At 36.0% G+C, this 22,686-nt stretch overlaps 1 protein-coding gene and 1 non-coding gene across 4 annotated transcripts in view; both read left to right on the top strand.

Annotated features, from left to right (window-relative positions):
* The window catches only part of CCDC91 (coiled-coil domain containing 91), a 326,884-nt gene that overhangs the window by 281,978 nt on the left and 22,220 nt on the right, over window positions 1-22,686 (top strand). The gene's annotated exons all lie outside the window — the stretch shown is intronic.
* LOC112917623 (U6 spliceosomal RNA) lies at window positions 7,808-7,916 on the top strand. The gene has a single exon (XR_003234489.1). It is a non-coding gene; the product is annotated as a U6 spliceosomal RNA (small nuclear RNA).

The raw sequence follows: 22,686 nt of genomic DNA, 5'->3' as shown, positions 1-22,686 counted from the left end.
TTCCTTGTGTTGTCTTGCATATTTATGACTATCTGTTGCTTTCCTTTCTTTGACTTATTTTTCAAATGTATAAATAGTTAAGAGATGAGTTATTTTTCACGTGCTGCTTTTTAACTGAAACCTCTAAAATGACTGTTTTTTCATTTCCTTTCTTTATGAAAATCTCAGTAGGAAGGAGATGGTCTTATTACTAAAAGACACTGGGTAGTTTTTACATTTTAAACTACTTGATTTATTATATAGTTGTTTTCCATCATATGTATCTCCTCAGCCATCAGTTCTTTCCTTTGAAAAAAAAGCAAAAATAACAATTTGGTTTGTAACTAATAGTGCCTTGGAAACAGCATGAAAAAATCATTTTCTAAGAGATGTGGTATTTTTCTTCTCATATGAAAACAGAGAAAACCTCCTTGACATTCTGTTCATTGCTGATTCATATGCACTGACATGACCTCTCTGTGCTCCTGTCTTGCTTTGGAAGCCTTGTGCTCACTCTTTAAAGGAAGTCCAATTATTTAATACATGTGCACTCGAGTCTATAACAGGTAGGAAACAGATATATCATTTATTATCATCACATTATTTTTGAATGAAATCCATTAGATTATGGGTGAATTACATGTCTGACTTAGTCTTTGACCAACTTATCTCACAATTTTTCTTATTTTTAAAAATAGGAATATTAAATTTTACTTTTCTTTCTGTGGGATTCATGTACCAATGTATAACTTTTCTTGTTTCTCTTTTTAAAGATATTTATTATCCTATATTCTTTTTCTGGTTATTTTTCATTCATTCTTCTCATCTTTGATTGGTTCAGCTAAGATTCCATGCATGAGATTCCATAACCCTTAGTTTCATACATTAAACTGCAACATTCATATGAGTTTACCCTCTAAGAGCTAATTTTTATCATAGCGTCCCTTTAGCAGAGAATTTGAGATTAACCTAATTAAGATTCTATAAATATATGATGGGTTGTTGGTGTATTTGAAAACTATATATTTTTAAAATTCAGACTAAATTCCTAATTTTAAGCAACAGAGGTTGACTCTGATTAAGCAGAAAAGGAGTTTATTTTATTAAGAGATTATTGGGATGGGAGAAACAGGCTTTGAATCTCAGCTTCCAAAAGCAAAGCCCAGAACCCTGACATAGAACTGGCATAGTAAGGAAATCCTATCGCTGCTGCTTCCCTGCCAAACGTGCCCTCCGCGTGCGCTCCCCCACCCCCCAGAAACTCATTGCTTTCGCTTCTCCACTTACACCACTGCATCTAACAAAGTCTGGTTTTTGGTCCCAAAAAGCCAAAGTTCCTGCCTTTACCTTCACCAGTAAAGAAGGTCCCATATGGAGTTTCATTCATCACATTGCTCATTTCTTGTTGAAATCTCATGGGGGTAAACCTGATTGGTAGACCTTTAATAACATGCCTATATACTGGGAACAAACAGAAGCTAAGTAAATACTCTTTGTGCATTCTACCTCACAGTGACCCAAGTTATAAGCATAGACTATCTCCTGATATGTTAAGGGTTTTCACAAAATACCAAAACAACAAAATACAGCAACATATACTATTCTACATTGCTTGGCTATTCACCATCAATTTATACCCTTTGTCAGTACTTAAACCCAACCTTTAAAATACACCCTTCTTTCATACTTAGCCACATTAACAGTAACATCAAGTAAAATAATAACAGAATACTGCAGCTATCCCTTATAAAAACAAAATGTATTCTTAAAGGGAATGGCATAAAGTCTCTTGCAGCAACTAACCACAAGGCAAGTATAGCTGAATATGAGTGATCTGATCATGTAACATCTGCTGTTTCCTTCTCAAGTCTCATTCCATATGTGTCACATCATTTAATATAGCTTCCTACTGAGCACAACTGATTTAATAGTTCAGTGAATCAGCTAAACCAAGTTCATTTAGGGCAGATCAGGTCACATTTATTTTTTTCCACAGTCCAATATACAGACTGTGATAGGCACTCAGTAATGAACTAAATGCTCCCTTTCAAAGGAACAAGTTTCCTGCCAGATGGCTTTGCTTGAAAACCTTAGAGATCTCTGCTGGTATTCCTTGATCAGAACTTGTCACAGGCTCCATCTAGAATTCTGATAAAATAATAATCATTCTAAATCCATTGAATCTGTTGGTCACAAAGGCCAAGTATATGCTCTGTAGCCCAGATTAACTAGGAAGTCTCCCTTTTCCTTTTGTCCTCAATCAAAGCCAGAGGCTTTCAGGTCACTTCAAAAATAGATCAAAGCAAGATTCCCAATGAGATACATATTATTTTCAAAGACCCACATACCACTGTGCCTCTTTCTTAGTGGCAGGAGGTCCAAGGTACAGTTAGTTATCTAACTTTGCAGAGGTTATCCTGATATGCTCAAGATCACTGGGCCCTCAGAAACTTTACTGAGATGATGCTCTTGTATTTTCATATGATGTATCTCCCACCTTACTGAACTTATACTGAACTTATAGCTGTGTTTTATGTATCTGTACAAAGGATCTTGAATGTTTACTTCCTGCTTTCGGGTCCTGGAGACATAATGTTGTCATTGTCGTTGTCCCATGTCTTGGTGAGACAGTAATTGTCTTTGTGAAATATACTGTGGTTCAGAACCAAGTAATTTGTATAGCCCTAAGATGAAATGATTTATTGCTCTATGAAAACAGCTCTTACAGGTGTTCTCTATTGGGAAAGTAGGAAAAAATCATGTGCAGATGAATAGTCATATACCTGGTGCTGAGTGCTAGTAAAGAATGCACATCTGCAGTAGTAGCTGCATATGAAACCACTATCTGATTAAGCCTCAGTAATCTCCTCTCCTTCTCTAGTACCAGCTATATACGCTCTGTGTTTAAGGTCCTAGTGGGTTGGATGTGAGGCAGATTCAGGTTAAAATTCCATTTATCATTTGATTCCCACAATCATCCTTTGTGACCAGTAGTCCAGAGTGGTATTCTGGGTCCCCCGTTCTTTAGAGTTAGTTCAGAAATATTCTACAACAGTACCCCAAAGACCTGGTATTTCCATTTCTTCAGTGCAGCTACCTTGAAGGGAGAGGTCAAGCTGTAAGTTTACGGTTTACATCTGTCCTGTCATTACAGTGCATGTCTTCAGGAACTTGCACTCTCTTCTCCACTCAAAAAGCTCTGGGTCTGCGAAGTGACTTAGGACTAGAAATTGGAAAAGACATTAAAAATTTTTGTTGTAGAGGCTGGAGTCCAGCCTCTCTTCATTAAACCTAGATATCTTATAATTTATTAAGTTGGAATTTTTTGGATGCCTGTTGTATGGGTCATTTGATCAAGTAACCAAAGTGGTCAGTGCAGACCAGAGCATTCTGATTACAACTCAACTCTCCTAGCAAATGCAATAACCTTTTCCTCCTACTTCTTGCATTATAAGTGTTTCTGCCTGATGTCAGCCACCTTAGCATCCCATTATCTACATTGAAGGCAGTGTTACCTATGAGCACTCCTGGTCTATAAAAGGTAGTCAGTGTTGTTCACTGATGCTGGCTTTTCCCTCCCTGGGACACTAAGGGATAGCTCTTGGCTGTGATTTTTGCTTTGAACCGAGAATTTGGAATTACGAACATCTCATTATCTCTTTATAAGCTGTGCTATGGAATTAAAAGCACATCATTTGTCTTCATTACTCTTTATATTGTTGTTCCATGTTAGTAGCCACTGGATCTTCTGAAGTCTTGCTTTCATTGGTCACTTCATTTCAAGTGACCATAGTTAATAATGTGTTGCTCTGGTACTGCAGGCTGCCAGATTTTACTTTTTTTTTTTTTCTTTCTTTCAGAAACCATCTGGGATTTTAGAGCCATCAGCCCTTAGAGAGCCAGAACTAACCATAGATCTTTCTGATTTTCCTGAGGCTAAATTGCCTTCAGCCACTTCTTAGTTGCAATTTAGTATCAACCAGAGCTTTTCTCTTAAGCAGCAGAAGTTGTCTTGGCTAGTTAAGAGTAAAAAAGCTTATTAAAAGGAAATTGAGTATCTGACCAAATTGTTGAGAGCTGGAGAATCAGGGTCAAGGTTAAGCTTCTAGAAACAATGCTAAAACTATACCACAAAACTTGCTTAGAGATAAATCCCTTTTGCTGGGACATTCTCATCAAGAACTAGAAGAGCCCGTTGCCAATACAACCATTTCAGTAGCCAAGAGTTGAATGTATCTCATCTTTATGAGCAAAATGGATGTTACACAGAGCTTCCTTCCTCTCATTTTGCTGAATCAAAGTCCATCCACTTGACTCTGATTAGCAGAGCCTTCGGAGTAGAGCAGAATAGATAACTATGTTTTCTGGGTTTCACCTAAGGGAGTCATACCTCATAAGGCTAGAAATTCATCAAACACAGGAAGGGTATCAAAAATCAGGGAACATTACAAATGGCCACTACATATTTTGGGAATTTTTTCCAAGTTGCTATAGTTACTGTAGAAATATTTTTCCAGCCTTTTAGTCTCATAGCTAATTCTAAATCTGATCCTTTGAAGTCAAACTACATGGGTTTCATTCTTACTAAAACAGTACTTTAGCAGTCGCCAGGTTCATCAGACATCTTGTAGAAAATTTGCCACTTGGCCACCACAATTTCAGACTTTCTCAAATAATCTGACGTTTCTACAGTTAAGCCCAAATGATGTGATACTGTTCAGAGGATATGAAGTATTTTGGATAGATAAGGTTTTCTTATGCTAAAAATAGATAGTTTTAGAAGGTATATATAGATTTTTTTTTTTAAGATTTAATAAGTAAGTGGTTGTTCTTGAGTAACCAACAATTTTATCTTTCATAATTTAGGGACATCTTACATACATTAGTCATAGCACTTGTTTTCATAGAGTGATAGCCACAAAGATTCCTAAAATAAAAAGAACTTGATTAACTTGTCTTTTTACTGAATTCACCTAGATTAAGTTTCAGTTGTGTCTTGTGTCCTCAAAAACATCTTTGTTCTCAGTATTTACATCACCCTCATATTGGTGGATCTCTTTCTTCTACAGCCTCTCCATTTTCTTGCTTTCAGATCTGACCTCTGCTTTTTTTTTTCAACTCTAAATTAAAATTGAAGAAATCATAAGAAACTATATAGCAAAGTACTTTTTGTCAAATTAAGTTACATATGTTCTAAGTCTGAAAAGAGAGTCTTTGATCCTTAACTACGTAGTAAGTGTATAGGTTTTGTTGTCTCTGTTTTCACTGGTCGTGTTTACTTCTATCTTTCTTCAAGATTCTGGGCTATCAAAGATTATGGCTGCTCAAAATCTGGCTGCCAGTCAGAGCATTATTATGCTAGTAAGTTTCAAAGTTAGATCCCTCCAATCCACTTGAGTCTTTTCCAGATAATGTTTTCCAATGTAGATAATTTTCTGAACATTTGAATAGAAGTACAATATTTTAGGATAAATCCTATATCTAACATTCAGTGTACATTAGGATTGATTCATTAAATGATCACACTATTCTTGTCACCAAAATTTTTTGATTTTTCATATGTTTTGCATGTATAATATGATCATTACCTTGTACCAGGAACATATTAATCATAGTTTCTTTGCCATTTTACAAGAATTTTAATGTCTGCTTTTTATTCATCTGTGGGGACATTTGGCATATAAAATAACTTTGATGCTTAGTTTTTCCTTTATAGTTTAGAGTGCTTATTCATTTAAGATTTAGTGTGACTATAATATATTCAACACTTTGCTTTTGTCCTCAATATTTATTCCATTCCTGTGGTTCACATTTTCCTTTTCTTATGTATCATGTGTTGAAAATGAAAATATCTTGTCTGGGGTGGAGCTTAGCCACTGGACTAAACAAACATGCTCTCCTTCTGCTCTTAGTTGATTTTAGTGGTTAAATTACTAAAAAATTCTGTTAATAAAAAAGAACTTTTACATCTACCTTTTTTATTGTGTACTTTCATAGTTAGTAAAATTTCCTTCCTTTCACCTCTCCCACCAAAATGCAACTTGCTTACTCATATTTCTTTTATATTTAAGACCCTGACATTAGTAGTCAACAGATTAATGAAAATAGCATAGATATTCAAGAATCAAAGCTTTTGAATTTAGTGAAAGAAATTAAACCACTGGGCAGCCTGGGTGGCTCAGCGGCTTAGCACCTGCCTTTAGCCCAGGGCGTGATCCTGCAGACCCGGGATCGAGTCCCACGTCGGGCTCCCTGCATGGAGCCTGCTTCTCCCTCTGCCTGTGTCTCTGCCTCTCTCTCTCTCTCTGTTTCTCATGAATAAATAAATAAAATATTTTTTAAAAAAGAAATTAAACCACTTGAACAGATTTCCAGAACTCATAGGGTATCTATGATGGGCTATCCAACTCATGTTCTTCTTATGTCAGAGGCAGAAGTGCAAGCGGAAAAACCCAAACACATGAATACTGCAAGTTTCTGATTCTGTCACCTCTGATTGTGGTTGAAAGCAAGTCTTATATGGCCAAGCCCAAGGTCAAAAGGCAGAGAAGTACATTCTACCCACCATGAGGTCAAGCATGTTGCAGAGTCAAATTCAACATCAGTGGAGTAGAAAACTGATCTTCCCATGGAAGTGGGGGAAAAGAATGGGTTAATAGTTGCCAAATAGTAATTTAATCTCTACACCAACTAATCTAGGTAAGCTATCCTCTCTCCTACTAACCTTACTTTTTCATATTGTGACCCCATTTATTTTCTTCTTAGTTCATATCATTTTCTGAAACTATTTTGTTTGTATTGCATTTTTATGCATTCATTAAATAGCATCAGACACCTAGTATGTACAAGGCAGTACTCTATGTACTAGGAATGCATCAGTTAAAAAAACAGACCAAAAACCCATGCTAATTGCCTGTTTCCCTCACTAAAGTATAAGCTCCAAAAGAGAAAGAACCTTGTCTGTTTTGTTCACCACTGTGTTCTCAGTATCTCAGAATAAACTTGGCACATAGCAGATATTCAAGAAAATTTTGTTTCATAAATGAAGAAATGCCATTAAACATTTATGTAATCTAACTCCATTTGCTCAGACCCTCTGCTTATTAGGCAGCTCTCTGATTGTGATTTGTTTAAACATTAGGGAAGTTTATAGACTGTATTGTGAATTTGAGTTACTGCAAGTCTTTTGAGAGAAAGATCTGTGCTTAGTATTTTGACAAATCTGAGGTCTGTACTTACACAGTTGAAAACTAGTCCTTCAATGCAGTAAATTCACCATGGTAAAACCACCCTGAGAAACTTAAGAGATAGACACCATTGGCTAAGTATACTTGTAATTCACTTCTAAGCAGATAATGCAGAGGAATTTTAACACAGAATATATGACACCCAGTGTCTCATGGGGCTTCTGCTCATTTTAGATACTTCTCTTTTTTGCTTCAAGATTTCTAACAAAAATAGTTTTAGTGATAAGGTATTAGTTCTCTCTTTAGGCTCATACATAGCAAGCACAAAGGGTATGTGAAGAGCTAAATTAATTAATGGATACTGTTATCAGGTTTTGATCATGAAAAGCTGTGCTACTCATTTGCTTTAGGCTTAAAGCTCTAGTTCAAGAACTTTTACTCCGATTTACAAAACTAAGGAAGAACTTAACAAAAGATTGTCAGGAGATCTGTTCTATAGAGATTTGAACTGAATTATCAATAGTCAAGACAGGAATGTTCCCAACTCCCATTGCTGAAGCTGTAATTGTATTATTTTTACACTCAACCTATTAGTGTCTAATAGGATACAGTCTGGTTCGTGTTTTCAATAAAATCAGTCAGTTCTCACTTTTTCGGCAGCATATATACAAAATTGGAATGATGCAGAGAAGTTTAGCATGGCCTATGCACAAGGATGACATAAAATAAAATCAGGTCATAGCAATTCTCATATGTACTTCATGTTCTTAAAACTTTTTTCATGCATTAGGCTATGAAAAATACTAGATGCCCTTAATAAAGTCTTTTAAGAGCTACTACCATTTGCTTAAGAATGTGCTAATACTGGGGTGCTTGGGTGGCTCCGCTGGTTAAGCCTCTGCCTTTGGCCCAGGGTCCTGGGATTGAACTTCCTGTCAGGATCCCTGCTGAGAGGGAAGTCTGCTTTTCTCTCTCTCTCTTTCTCTCTCTCTCTCTCTCTGTCTCTCTCTCTCTCCCCCCTCCCCTTCCCCCTCTGCCCTTCTTCTCAAATCATTCTGTCTCAAATAAATAAAATCTTATTTTATATATATATATGCATATATATACACATACACACATATATATACACACACACAATTATTTTACTACAATAGTTCTTAATAAAATAAAAGTGATTATGAACTATTTTATAGAATGGTGATGTAGCACTCTTGAAAAATACAGTCTTATACCAAGAGAAAAAATTCCCAGTATTTTTATTGACAACAGTTCTTGAGAGTTCTGTTGTAATGATTTTATGTATTCTATTCACTCATTAACAAATGCCTATTCAACATTTATATACAGAGTACATACTATAAATAAGATAGATATAATCCCAACAGTGCCAAGGATTATAGTCTAAAAAGGATATAGGAAAAAAACAGAACTTGCCACACATGTAGGAATGCTGAGAGAAGTGGGACAGGGTGCTATAGAAGCAATGGGGACCTAATGAAGTCCTAGTGGATCAGAGAACCCTTCCTAATGTAATGATAACCAAGCTAAAACTTTAAGAATTAATTCTCTCTCCCTATATCTATTGTATAGGGAAATCTATCTTTAAAATATACCCAGATTCTGACTACTACAAGTGTCTAAGCCACCATCAGCTTTTGCCTGGACTTCTACAAAAACCCCTAACTAGCATCTTTACTTCTACTCTTGCACTGCAAAGTCATTTTTCAGACTTCAATCAGATTATATCACTTCTTTACATAAAACCTTGAAATGATCTCATGTCACTCAGAGGACCTGGAGTCATTGCAGTGGCCTATAGGGCTCTCCATCATCTGGCCTCCTGTTTCTTCTCTCATCTCCTGAAAACACCAGCCTAACTGTAAAAACACTGCAATTTCTTCACAGATTTTTAGTGTCACATAGCATTCAAGTCAATGTTTTCAAAATTTCACTAAACTTGACCTACGGGTGAAATTGAAGAATGAGCCTCATGATTGAATAAGTGGAGCTAACTCTGCTGTGTTTCAGATTTCACCTACATATTATTTTGAGATATCTTTTTCAGCTCTTACAGCCATCAAAACCCCGTGATAAACTACATCTAGAGCCAAATTTCTGTATCACAAAGTACTAACCCAAGATTTTTCAAATATAATGAAGCATCATTCAATTACATTAGTCTCACTTTTTAAATAGTACGTTTTATAACATGTATAACATATTAGTAGAAAAATACAATATATGTTCATAAATTAATAAGTAACCATTTCTTTGGGCTGTAGAGCTTCCATTTTAGACCACTGGTTTTCTCCACACTTATGTCTAAGAAAAGTTAACTATAAAGATATTTTCAAAACAGACAGTGTACTGAGGGGGAGCACTTTTTACTTGTTAAGAAAGTTTCACTGTTTCTTGAAGACTCTGCATTTAGTCTGTTTCATTTCTCCTAACTGGAAAACACGTTTGAGAGGGAAAGTCAAGATGGAAAGAGATGCAAAATGGTTGTCATAATTGATTTAGACCACAGCTATTTCAGTGCTAAATTACATTTATTTTAAAATATACCTCACTCCGTAAAGATCTTTGATAAAATGCAGGATGGTGTTTGTCTCATTTGTTTGGTTTTATTGTTGTAATATTGTTAGGAAAGCTATAAGCTTTGGGAATGTAGTAGAGAGCCAATAAGACTTAAAACAATTCAGAGAACAGCCAGATTGCTTAGGGAGTAGTCATTAATGAACTCACTTTTAGACCAACAATGATAAGCTATTATTTACTTTTCTAAGAACAGGATTGAGATCAATTCATGAATAAATTCATCAATAAATCAAATATATTTATATAGTACAAAAGAATTATAAAATTTGACTCATTTTTAAGGAATTATGGGATGATGAGTCTATATATATATATACACAAACACATACATATGTATGCGCATTGTACAGAACAACATATGACTTGTAATATGTGACTCAGCTTATCGTTGGTCTGAGCATTTAGAGAAGGGAACATGAAGAAACAGGGCAGACTGTAAAAAACTGTAGCATTGAGAATTGTGGCAAACAGTGCTAATTGCCTACATAATATTAAGTCTCTCCTTCTGCCCCACTAATAGAATCCCGGGGTTTTTAAAACTAGCAATATACACAGTTACAAACAGGCATTCCTCAAACTCCTTGTCAGCCTTTGGTGGCCACATAAGCCAGTTCTAGCCATTGAGGTGTCAAAGAGTCGATTGAGAGAGGCTTCTGAGAAAGCTCTTTTTCTGGTAAAAGTGGACAGACTCCTCTGGCAAGTGTGTTTTGCTTCTTCTTCTTTGTCTTTCCTATCTAGAACACAAATTGATGCCAGAAGGTGCAACAGCCATCTTATGACCAAAGAGAAAAAAAAAAAAAAAAATATATATATATATATATATATATACACACACATACTATTTTAGGAAAATAGTCTGGTTCCTGGACTGCTTACTCCCAAAAGCTATCGTGCATCTAATAATAAATTCTTCTTCAAGCCACTGTTTGCCAGATTTCTGTACTCACAGCTGAACGCACTTCTGACTGAGAAGAAGGGTTGGGATTTGCATAAGTAAAAATATAGAGGAAAATGCCAAGCATCAAATCACAAGTGGCATCAACAATATAAACATACAATTCAGAATCAGAAATGGATGTCACTTATTTGAACACCAGGTAAAGACTAGAGGCCCCTAGAGTGGTTTGTTTTGACTTAACTGTTTTTAAATATATAAATTGCCTTACTTATTTTGGGGAATTATTTTTAATTATTTTCTTTTTTGTCATCTGTGAATTATCTGTAAGACATGGCATTCTTTTGTCCATTCTTCTTAAATGAAGGCAGAATTCCATAAGTCCACACTTTTAAATATTCAGTAGTCCATAAGTCAAGTATAGACTCCTGCAAGCTTTCCCCCATTATTTTTAAAGACCTTAAATTGTTATCCCAGATAAGCTGTTATAACAATATTGCCTGTCTTCCAACAAGTTTGCACCACAGAGATGATATATTCAGAAGAATAAGTCACCTGAACTGAATGTAATTTCTCAGCAGCATTATGACGGAGGACCATCCTCTATAAAGGATTGGCACCCAGCAATGTTTCAGTGAAATCGTATTTTTAAAAGTATGAAAGAGACTATAAGGGAAAGGAGGGAAAGTGAGTGAAGAAAAATTAGAGAGGAAGACAAACCATGAGAGACTCCTAACTCTAGGAAACAAAGGGTAGTGGAAGGGGAGGTGGATGGAGAGATGGAATGATGGGCAGTTACCACTGGGTGTAATGGGCACTAAGGAGGTGATGGGCACTAAGGAGGGCACTTGATGGGATGAGCACTGGGTGTTATACTATTTGTTGGCAAATTAAATTTAAATTTTAAAAAAATTGAAAAATGTGATACTATCTCATACTTTTCTTTAGCTATAATAAAGTTTGATTTAATCAAACTAAGGATAAAGAAAACTCTCGATAGTATAAAATATGTAAGGCAGTGAGTGTGTTAGCATAATGTGTTTGAACTGAAAAATGTCAGTTTTACAAAAGGAGGAAAAGCTTCACTTGTCCATTTCCATATTTGGTGTACAGCCTCCCATCAGTTACACAAGCCTCTGATACCCTTTCAACAAAATCTCTTTTCCTACAGTTAGCCTAATCCAGTTCTATTGCTTGTAACCAAAAAACCCTACATATATAGAGTAGCTGGCTATATCTTATATCTGGGTGAATCTTGTAATTTGATAAGTAGATAGCATTCATCTGGTCTCTGGTGAAAAGGAGCTAGTAGAGTTTTATGTAAGGAAGAGTGGGAATCACTGAGATACCTCATTCTTCTGCTTCCCGTAGGAAGTGAATGAATATATAGGCACAGCTTCACATTGAAAAACACTCCCTCGGGCAGCCTGTGTGGCTCAGCAGTTTAGCACCGCCTTCAGCCCAGGATTGAGTCCCACGTCAGGCTCCCTGCATAGAGACTGCTTTGGTTTGTCTCTCAAGAATAAATAGATAGAAAGAAAGAAAGAAAGAAAGAAAGAAAGAAAGAAAGAAAGAAAGAAAAGAGAAAGAAAGAGAAAAGAAGAAAGAAAGAAAGAAAGAAAGAAAGAAAGAAAGAAAAGAAAGAAAGGAAAGAAAGAAAGAAGAAAGAAAAGAAAAGAAGGAAGGAAGGAAGGAAGAAGAAAAGAAAGAAAAGAAAAGAAAGAGAAGAAAAGAAGGAAAGAAAAGAGGGAGGGAGGAAAGAGAAAAAAGAAGAAGAAAAGAAAAAGAAAGAAAGAAAGAAAAGAAGAAAGAAAAGAAAAAAGAAAAACAAAGACACTCCCTCTGTTCATGGTTGAAATGAGCACATTCTAAATCTCATAGTGTGTGTTAAACTAGGCTATAAATTGTAAAATTAGATTATGGTTTAAATTACTGAAGTAATTGATGGCATTTGAATGTTTATTAAGATTAAAGGTATTGCCATAAGACGTGATATTGAAACTGTCACTTTAGGAATCTTTAATTGATGAACTCTGTTATGTGTTCAGGACAATCCATAATACAAATAAATCCCTTACAACCAAGGTCCGTAGACTTTATAAAATGTAGAATTACTCACTAGTAGGTTGAGAAAAGAGGGCATACACCTAAGAAGAAAGAATAATCAAAGACCACCCTGAATCAGTTGCTTCTTTACCACCAGATGTTGAAGTATTTCCTAGGAAAATGAACATATTCTGTAATCACTAAATAGTTCCATGCCTTCTATTAATTTCTTTTTAGGAAAGTTTTGAACTGATTATTAAACTATGCATGGAAATGCTTATATCACTTTAAAGGATTCTTAGGCATATATTTCATTTATAGTATGTAGATCAAGAAGAACTGGCCTGTCTGGCAGATAATGTACTTAAGTGAAGTTTAGAAGAGCAGCTTTTCTATAGCTATAAATTAATCTGCCATTATAGTTTTTGGAAACTTGCTACAGAATGCCAGATTGATAATGGTGCTATAGAACAACCTAAACTGTACGTATTATAATTGGTAAAAGCTGCTTTAGTAGTACTGAAGGAACTGTTACCCATTTTAGTATCTGCTAATGGACTTCTTTTTTCCTTCTATTTTTTCACAAAAATCTGGAGTTTGACATAATTATTCAAGACCCAGGGAGTTTTTGACTTTCTTAAATATGCGTTTAGGGAAAAAAAAATGCGTTTAGTTTTTCCAAATTTTCTTGCTCAAAAAATTGCTACTGTTTGCCTTTAGAATCATTTATTCTAAAATGTGGCAAAACTAGCAGAGCACTGGGTTTTGTATACAAGTGATGAGAAAGAACATATTTTTGTACCCTGCACTGAAATGCCATCGTAGTGGCTTGTTCATATTGCAGCCTAGATGATAGAGGCATGATATTCCATGGCCTTGAAAGAGTTATTCTGGAAAGTAAATGCTAAAGTAACTCAGAGATTGCCATTCTATTTTCCCCAGTGAAAAATGAAATGGATCAAAGCATCTGTAAAGCAAAAACCAAAGTGATTATTCATTTCTTTCCTTGTTTAAGAAACATGCACTTTCACTGTGCTACACTTCTCTCCTCTGACCCTGATGCCAGTAATTGCAGATTCAGATTTACCACACAGAGTCTGACCCATAGCTATACCCAAAGAGCAACCACATCCAAGACACAGAAGGAAAGCCAAAAATAATGAAAGCCTCTGTATCTGAAAAGATGCTTATTTAAGATCTCAGGTAAGCCTATAGAATTGTGGACTCAGGCAATCAGACATCAATCAGACATTCAGTTTCTTTTCACTTCCTTGTATTTCTTGAAGCCCTACCAAGAAGTGCTCCAACAGAGAGCAAACAGAGATGACTGCTTCAACAGCACCTTTGCTCCACAGAATTTCCTTTTGGGTAAACAGTCTTCAGTTCCTATGTAGACTTCACTGTGTGTGGATATGTATTAGGGCTAAAACTAAAAGGCAAATTAATGATAAAACAGACTTCTGAATGCAAAGAGAAGTCACTAAATCTTACTTGCATTTACTTTAAACATTAATTAGATTAGAGAATTTATGCAGATGTAAGACATAGCTACTTACTGTATGTATATACCGTGTTTGGGTTACAAAGCAATAGAACTGGATCAGGGTAATTTTAGGAAAAGGGATTTTGTTGAAATTATCAGAGGCTTGCAGAATTGATGGGAGGCTGTATATCAGACATGGACATGGGCAAGAGAAGTAAATCACCTTTGGAAATTCAGAGGCATCCATGTTAACAATGTTGTTATAATGAAAAAATAAATAGGCCAGGGTATCATTACTAGGAGTGGACAGAACTAACCATTTTCTGTGTTGTTTCTCCACTCAGTATATAAATTTCAGAGAGGGAGCATCTGATTGGGTTGGTTTGCGTTACATACCTGCCCTTTGACTAGAGGAGGGCAAGATACCTAATTACAATCCACCATACTAAATGCAAGAGGTAAGAATTAATTCCCCAGTGGAGTTCAAGTTGCCATGAAGAAGGAGAAATAGGTGCTGGATGCCAAAAAGCAACAAATGTTCAAGACAACTACCATTTTATTCAGTGTGCATGGTTTATCAGTCACTGTGTTTCATATGCATTATCCTATTTAATCCTTAAATCAAGCCTCATAGTAAGTTATTACTTTACAGGTAAGAAAATTTAAGCTATGAGGAAGGCTAAGTAACTTGTCCAAAGTCATACCATTAGAAAATGGCAGAATTGAGACAGAGAACAATTTTAACAGACTCCATGTTCCCTCTTGACAGATCTATGTATTATCATTGGTGATAGTATTTCCTGAGCCTCTTACGGGTTAAAAGAAGATTTTTTAATACTATGTGTAAATATAGATAGTATATATATAAATATATATAGTACTAGTAGTACTATGCAATGTACAAAATCTTTCTTTGAATAAAGCTTTGGGAATAAATGTTATGTAAATTCAGAATGTGTAAATTTGAAATGTTTTTTTTTCTGATGCAAATTCAGGGTTTAGTTTCTTGATATAATGAATTTATCAGTGAATGACCAATGGAAGCCTGCACATCAAGCTTTATAAATAAGCGTGCTATCTCTTGGTTTGTAGGAAAGAGATTAATGGAGATAAAAAGTTTAGGTAGTAACTGCCTTCTGGATCAGAAAAAAATTTGCATGAAACAGAATGAACTACTATACTCATTTTTACTGGTAGCATTCCTTTGGATCTTTTGGATCAACTTCCTTTACTGAATTCAGTTTCCCCATCTGTAGTGAAGAAATACTAATAATCCCATAATCCCAAGAATGTAACGATCTGATGAATGTAATATACTTTGTTTCTCAATGTTGGCTGTGTTGACCCTTTGGGCCAGATAATTCTTTGTTTTTGGAGACAGTACAGTCCTTGTTGGATGTTCAAAATCATGCCCGGCCTCTACGCAATAGATGCCAGTAGCACTCACCCTGTAGTAGTGATAACCAAACAACTGACTCCAAAATCACTACCAGTTTTCTCAATGAAATTCTTCTGTTTACTAAAATAAGTTTCCTAAGTTATAAAGATATTTTTCCAAGGGACTTAAAAACTATTTTGAATGTTTTTCAGTTGTCTTCCTACCCTCCCACCACTTTTCTGAATTCATTTTTAGGAGACAGAAAGTGCTTATTATCACTAAACAAAATGTTTTCCTAGCCTCTTGGAGCTCTAGAAGTTCATCTCTTTATACTGTATCCAGATCTGATAATCAGCTGATACTAGTACAAGCCTTATCCATTTGTCTGAAGTCGGATGCCACCCAAAAGAAACTGTGAGATTGAGATTTGTGTGCTGGAAATTTATCAGGGAGTGCCTTTAGGATCAGTATCTGCAGGGAGAAGGAAATAGGATTGGGCACAGGGAGGAGTTGCAATACAGTTGCATGAGGGCTTTAGCTAATTCTGTAGAGCCCTTGAGGCATGGGGTCTGGATCTTTATACTCCTATAGTCTTACAATGACCAGTCACTGAGAGTAGGAGTCTCAGGGAGAGGACATGACTTTGGCCAAGGAAACAATTCCCTGAGAGGGACTCACCTGAACCCTGCCAGTCACCAACAATCTCAGCAACTAGGGGAATCGGTACATTAGTCCTAAAAGCAGGTACTGGGTGGTGCACTAGAGTTCATCTTTTGTACCAATCAACTCCATTTCCATTACTTAATAAGTTCTTGTAACAGTTTCTTGAGGATTCTGTTTGTTTTTTTGGTCTTCCTTTGTGGGGAAGCCTATTAAAGGAAAGTTGGTGTGATGAGCTGTAATCCCTGCTCTAGCCTGTCTCAGGGCCACAACTAATTTTCATCTCCCTCCTCTACTCTTTGTTCTAGATCTCTCTTACTCTTGGCTGAACTCTACTGTTTTAGGGGCTTGCTGATGAAATAAACCTGACTCCCATCCATAAAACCTCTTAAGATGCTGTTGCCACGTGTTTCTTAGGCCACAGCTGTTGAACTTGTCTGTTTACATAAAGATTAGGCAAAGGAGTTCTAAGAGATGCCCTACTGGGTCACCTGGATGTCAAACATAGTTTTACACTCCCCATTGTGCAATTTTCCTATCTCCTCTTTTTTGATCAGGATCAGTTACCTCTGACTTCTTTCCTGCCTACAGTTCTACAGCCCAAAGTGACCAGGTAGCAGTAAAAGCTTAAAGTTTAGTGAGACTTATTTTATGTCCTTTGGTGGAACATCATCACTGTTCTAGGAATCAGAACCTCTAAAGCCTAGGGGTTGCAGGAGTGAGAAACACAGATTCTCCATATCAATTATTAAGAGTGATGATGGGGCGCCTGGTTGCCACAGTCAGTTAAACATCCGACTCTCAGTTTCCACTCAGGTCATGATCTCAGGAGTGTGAGACTGAGCCCCATGTCAGGCTCTGGACTCAGCGTGGAATCTGCTTAAGATTCTCTTTCTCCCTCTCCTTCTTCTGTTCCTCCCACTCGTGCTCACTTTCGCTCAAATAAATGAGTATATCTTTAAAAAAAAAAAAAAAGAATGATGATAAATACAGCCACTCTGCTACCTCTTAGCTCCTGGACCTATGAATTCTACTTCTTAGAAACACAGGTCCTTATAATGGTTGTTGACTTAGAGTGTGTTCTGTGTCCTAGAGAATGAATTACAGGATATCATCTCCAAGGTTGAGTCCTGGCTGTATCTTCCATAGACTATTCCATCATTCTCTTAGGCTTGCAGCTTCTGGGCTGTGTAGTCTGTGATAGCACCTTGACTATCTGCCATAGCAATTACGGTATTTCTACTTCATGATATGTGGACCATTGCTTTCCATTATGCTTCCAAGAGCCATCATAGCAGTGTCTTAGCTGCATCTCATATAGTCTAGCTAGGGTATTAAATCTTGTGAGAGAATGCTCCCATATCAATAATCTCCATTATCCAAACTCATATTCTATCTCCTCTTGATCCAGCACTCTCTCATATATAGTCTCCTGCTTCCTGATGGTACATGTCAACTAAGTCCTACCGTTCCTTTGAGGTATAGTCCCTTTCTTCCCTTAGCAGGGACAGCACTTCCCAGGTTGAGTTCTGACGTAACTTGATCCATGGCATTGGTCTGGGGGCCAGGTCTTGAAAAGGGAGGTATAAATCCTAGTGGTGGGATGTAAATGTGTAAATGAGTGGTGAGGGTATATGTGTCACCCTGCAAGGAAAGTAGAAGGCTATTTATTGTTTTTAAGGAGCAAGGGACTGCTATTCTCTAGATAGAAGTTTTAAATCACAGTTTAATAGAGCTTAGTTCTGGTTAATGATGTGAATGACTTTGAGTTTTTTTAATATAATTATTTTATTGTTATTTTTTAAATATTAATATATATAGATAATCATTGTATAAATATGCATGTTATTTAAATATGCATGCTTTTTATCTGTATAAAAAGATATCTATGATAGCTAGATAGATACTATCCAAGTGAAAATATTTGTATGACTCTTCAAGGCTGATATTAATGGGAATAAGAAGGGGAAAAACAGAAGACTCTGAAGCACAAAATTACAGAAGTTCTATTTCATATAATATGAATATAATATTTTCATGTTTCAAGGCTACTTCTAGCCCAAACTATTGGTGAAGGAGTATTATTTTCACTTAGATGTAAAAAAATCTGTGTGTATTGACTCAACTCTTCTCATATTTCTAGACTGCTAATAGTTTGAAAACTCCAGCAGTGTATCAGTACTTATTCTTGTACTCTTCTGAGAGTAGAGTTATAACAGCAGGGAGAGGTACCAGTATTGAAAGGAAGATCGTCATCAAGAATTGAATGTTGAAATTGAAAAGTATGGAGAAACTGGTTTTTAGATAAGAAATGAAAATAAGAAATAGTTTCCCTGAAAGCCTTTCATGTTCCCTATCCAACTTGCTAATTCTTTTCACATAATTATACTTCTAAAAACAGTTGGATAATGACTTGTTTACTAAGTTAATTTATCACATAATTATGGGACCTCTGTTATGTGCTTAATCCTTTGGCTAATATGAGAATAATTTTTCCCTAGAAGAACACAATATCTAGCCTTCTCTTCAATTTGCCTGAGGGCATGGGCAGGGGATGAAGACTTAGTATGTCTAAAGTAGGTTTCTTGATTTCTACCACCCATTCTCTGCCAGATGTTCTCCTTCAAAAGTCTTTCTTATCTCAGTAAAAGGTACCAGTCACTCAAATCAAAATCCTTAAGTCCTCTTTCCACAACTTTCATAGTGTTCCAACAAAACTGAATAATAGTACACTCTGGAATGATACTGAATTCATCAACTAATCATCTTCCCAGTGATTCATCTCTAGACCAAGCCAGCATCATCTTTCAGAGAGTCAGATACGCATCCAAAATATTAAGTCAATTGCCATATCCACTACTGTGTCATAAGACCAAGCCACCAGCATCTTTACCAGAACTACTTGTTTCTACTTTTGTGCCACCTAACCCTGCTGCAATACATTTTTCATACAGCAGCCAGTGATCTATCTTCTCAAAGCATAAATCTGATCATCACATTACCATGCTTGAAATCTTCCAAAGGTTTACCAAATGTTTCCTCTTCAGAAAGTCCATCCCTGGCTCTAATCACTCCATGTTTTTCTCTCTGCCGGCCATGCTCTACCACCAATGCCTTTTCTTCCCCTAGCACTTAATCAGTTGCTGAAATTATTTTATTTACTGTTTTAGATTATTGTTTTCTATTTCTCTCCAAGAAGAATAGCATGCTTAAAAAGAAAAGAAAAAAAAGGCATGTGTCCTTAAGCAGACACCAATGCCTTGATATTTTATAGTCCTTCAATAAATATCTGCTGAATAAATGAGAGTGGAGGTCACAGAAAGGACTGAGCCTGGGGTGATTCCTCTTACTGAAATAGTTATTCTGTCCGGTAGAGTCTGAGGAAAAGCTGTACTTACTTTGTTTCTTTGTTTTTATTAAAGACCCCCTGCACTGTGTCTGCATCTCATATGTCAACTTTATGTTGAAAAAAATGTGTTGATGTAGTCTCTTGCTGTCATGATGCTGTCAGGCTTCTGTCTCCACCATAACCATGAATGTTACTTGTCACTGGCAGATGAACATGATTTTCAGCCATGAGAAAATAATAAAAGGTTCTTAGTTCTAGGGTATTCTAGGATTTTTCATAATGTTTTCAATGAAATAAATTAACTTCTATTCTTTCATTTTACGAAATGGCTCTGAATGTCGTTAAAAACACACATGTTTGTGACTAGATGGATTTCAGTACTTAACATCTTGTGTTAATCTTGTTTTTTAAATCACACTGCCAAGCACTTCTGCCAGTTGGACCACCCATATCTGGGTTTCTGTGGTGCATTCTTTTACAAATAGGTTCTTTTTTCCAGTGGATTTTCCTACCTTTTCTACAAATACCTGTTTTCTACTTGCAAGGAAAAAGATACCACACTGAGCAACAAGTTAATGCTCCTCAATCAATTTGAAATTTTTGTCAAATTTATTTTTATTTTCCTAATGCAGGAAAACTCATTATATTAGTAGAAAGAATATTTTCTCTAGTTCTCATATCTGATTTAAGAGTGGAAGAGATGCATTCTAGTTAGATGTACAGGGAATATGGATATGTCCTCTTGGAGAATTCAAAATTAATGCCATTTCTCTTCCCAATTCCTGCATTTTCTTTTCCAATGTCATTGACTCTGTCAAGCAAGATGCATTTAGTGAGGCCAGGTATCTGGCACTATAAAAGGTATTGTGGGATAAAGCAGCAGTTGACCAAACATAATTAATGGGACTAAGCCAGCTTGCTGGCGTGTTTTTTTTTTTAATAAAGTTTTATTGGAACACAGCTACATCCATTTGTTTATGTATTACCTATGGCTGCTTATATCCTACAAGAACAGAGTTGAGTAATTGTGACAGAGACCATATGGTCTGAAAAGCCTAGATTATTTACTGTCTGGCTCTCTACCAAAAAGTTTGCTAGCCCCTATATAAATCATGTCCCCCATTCCCATAAAGTTTATGAATTAATTGGATTTATTGTGAAAACATGGAGTAATTGGCAAATCAATAAATACCAAATTGTACGATACTGAAGAACATAGATACCACAGAATAATTATTGGTTGGGAAATAAATCTCATTTACAAAGGAGCTAATGATTTTAAAATGTTGAAATGTGTAGAGATTCCTTGTACCGCCTTTCCTTGATCATTCTGTGCTTTTCTTTGTCAAGTCCCAGATATGCTATGAAATTAAAAGAAATTTAAAACTTTATTAGCAAAGCTAAAGTCCTCCATAGTCCCCCAAGTAGATGTGCTAGAAAAATAGCACAAGATTCTTAAGATCACAACATGCCTAGCATATCATTGATCCTCAGCTATGTTTAAATAAATGAAAGAACATGCAAACTATAAAGGAAGAGAAGTTCTGTGCAAATAATAGCTAATGTTATTGAGTATTCAAAATGTGCCTCCTTCGAATGGTGTTTCTCAGCAGGAAAGAAACTGGCTTTTTTAAGATTAAATGGTAGCCAGAATGTAAACTACTCTGCTTAGTGTCTGACACATGGCACATTGTAACCGCTTAATAAGTTTTTACTGTCACTATTTAGAGGAAATTGTGTATTTTCTTTCAGACATAGTACTCATTATACTGAGGCGCATGAAAATAAGTAAAGCCCGTAAATTAACCCTTGATTGTCTCACTCTCAAATACTAAGAAAACATCTGTATTTAGAAAATAGATAACAGAGTGAGTCACAGTAGTGTAAAACCAGCTAATTCATCAGTGTAGAAACATCTTTTTTTAAATTTTGTTGCACTGATTATTAATAACTTATTAATATATTTTAAGCAGCAAGAGAAATTAGCTATTTTGTACCTACTAGCTGCTTCCTTTTATAAGAACTTTTTATTTTAGTGTAACATAAACTAGAAGACCACCACTCCGTGGATTTTCACAAAGAAAGCACACCTGCGTAACCAGCACTGAGGTCAAGCAGAATATTGCCAACATCTCAGCCTACCCCTTCCCATGGCTCCTTTCCATCACTACTACTCTCCCAAAGGGAACCACTCTCCTGTCATAGTCTTTACATAGTGCTCTAAATACTAAATGGGGAGATGCTAGCATGTTCTTTTAATAAGTACACAGATTCTGTTAGGCCTTTGAGAACAATCTGTCACTTTAAGTAGAGAATAGGCTTCTGACTGAAATATTTTATGCTAAATATATAGAGTTCTTTTTACGTCATCAGTAATGTGCTTTGACATGTTTAATATGAAAGCCTTCGGGGGCAGGCAATTATTTTCCTCTTCTTAAAATAGAGAGTAAGGCAGGGTTTAACTACATGAAAAAGTTCATGATTAACAACAGCAGACATGGTCAGTTGAGGTCTCACTAGGATGCCCATTAGTCAATTGTGCAAACTTAGCTAGACCTGAAGATGTAGAAGGTGAATTTGAATGACTCTCTGTTCTGCCATCATTCATGTAATTTTATTTTTTTTGTATTTTTCACTAATGTTTGTGAAGAAATTCATATCTCCCTTCCTTCTCTGCTCCAAAGGCCATAGTAATATACCCTGACAGTTACTTCTGTAGTCCAAATAATATATGAATGAATATCCAAGAAAATGCTTTGAAAGCTATCAAGTTTTCTATTTTGTAGAGTTATTTCCCCGACCTAATTTTTCTTTGTTTTACTTTATGTTGTATGTTTTTAAATGACTTAAAACAAACAAACAAAAAAGGAGGTTATTACAGTTCTTGTTCCCAAATGTTTAGTTTGGCATCTGATGCAAGGCCTCAATTGCAGGCTCAAGTGCCAGAAGCTCAGGCTGAAAACAAGAATGTGGTGGGCAGGCTTGAGATTTGAATTCAAGAGGAGTGTTTATATTTTCCCAAGAGCCTCATTAACAACGGAAGTCCTGAATGTTACTACCAATGCATTTTAACTGCCTGACTTCTCTGTTTTGTGAAGTAGAGTGTCATCT

The sequence above is a fragment of the Vulpes vulpes genome, chromosome 8, assembly GCF_048418805.1.
Source record: "Vulpes vulpes isolate BD-2025 chromosome 8, VulVul3, whole genome shotgun sequence".
Lineage (NCBI taxonomy): Eukaryota > Metazoa > Chordata > Mammalia > Carnivora > Canidae > Vulpes > Vulpes vulpes.
This window is presented reverse-complemented; position numbering and strand designations above follow the sequence as displayed.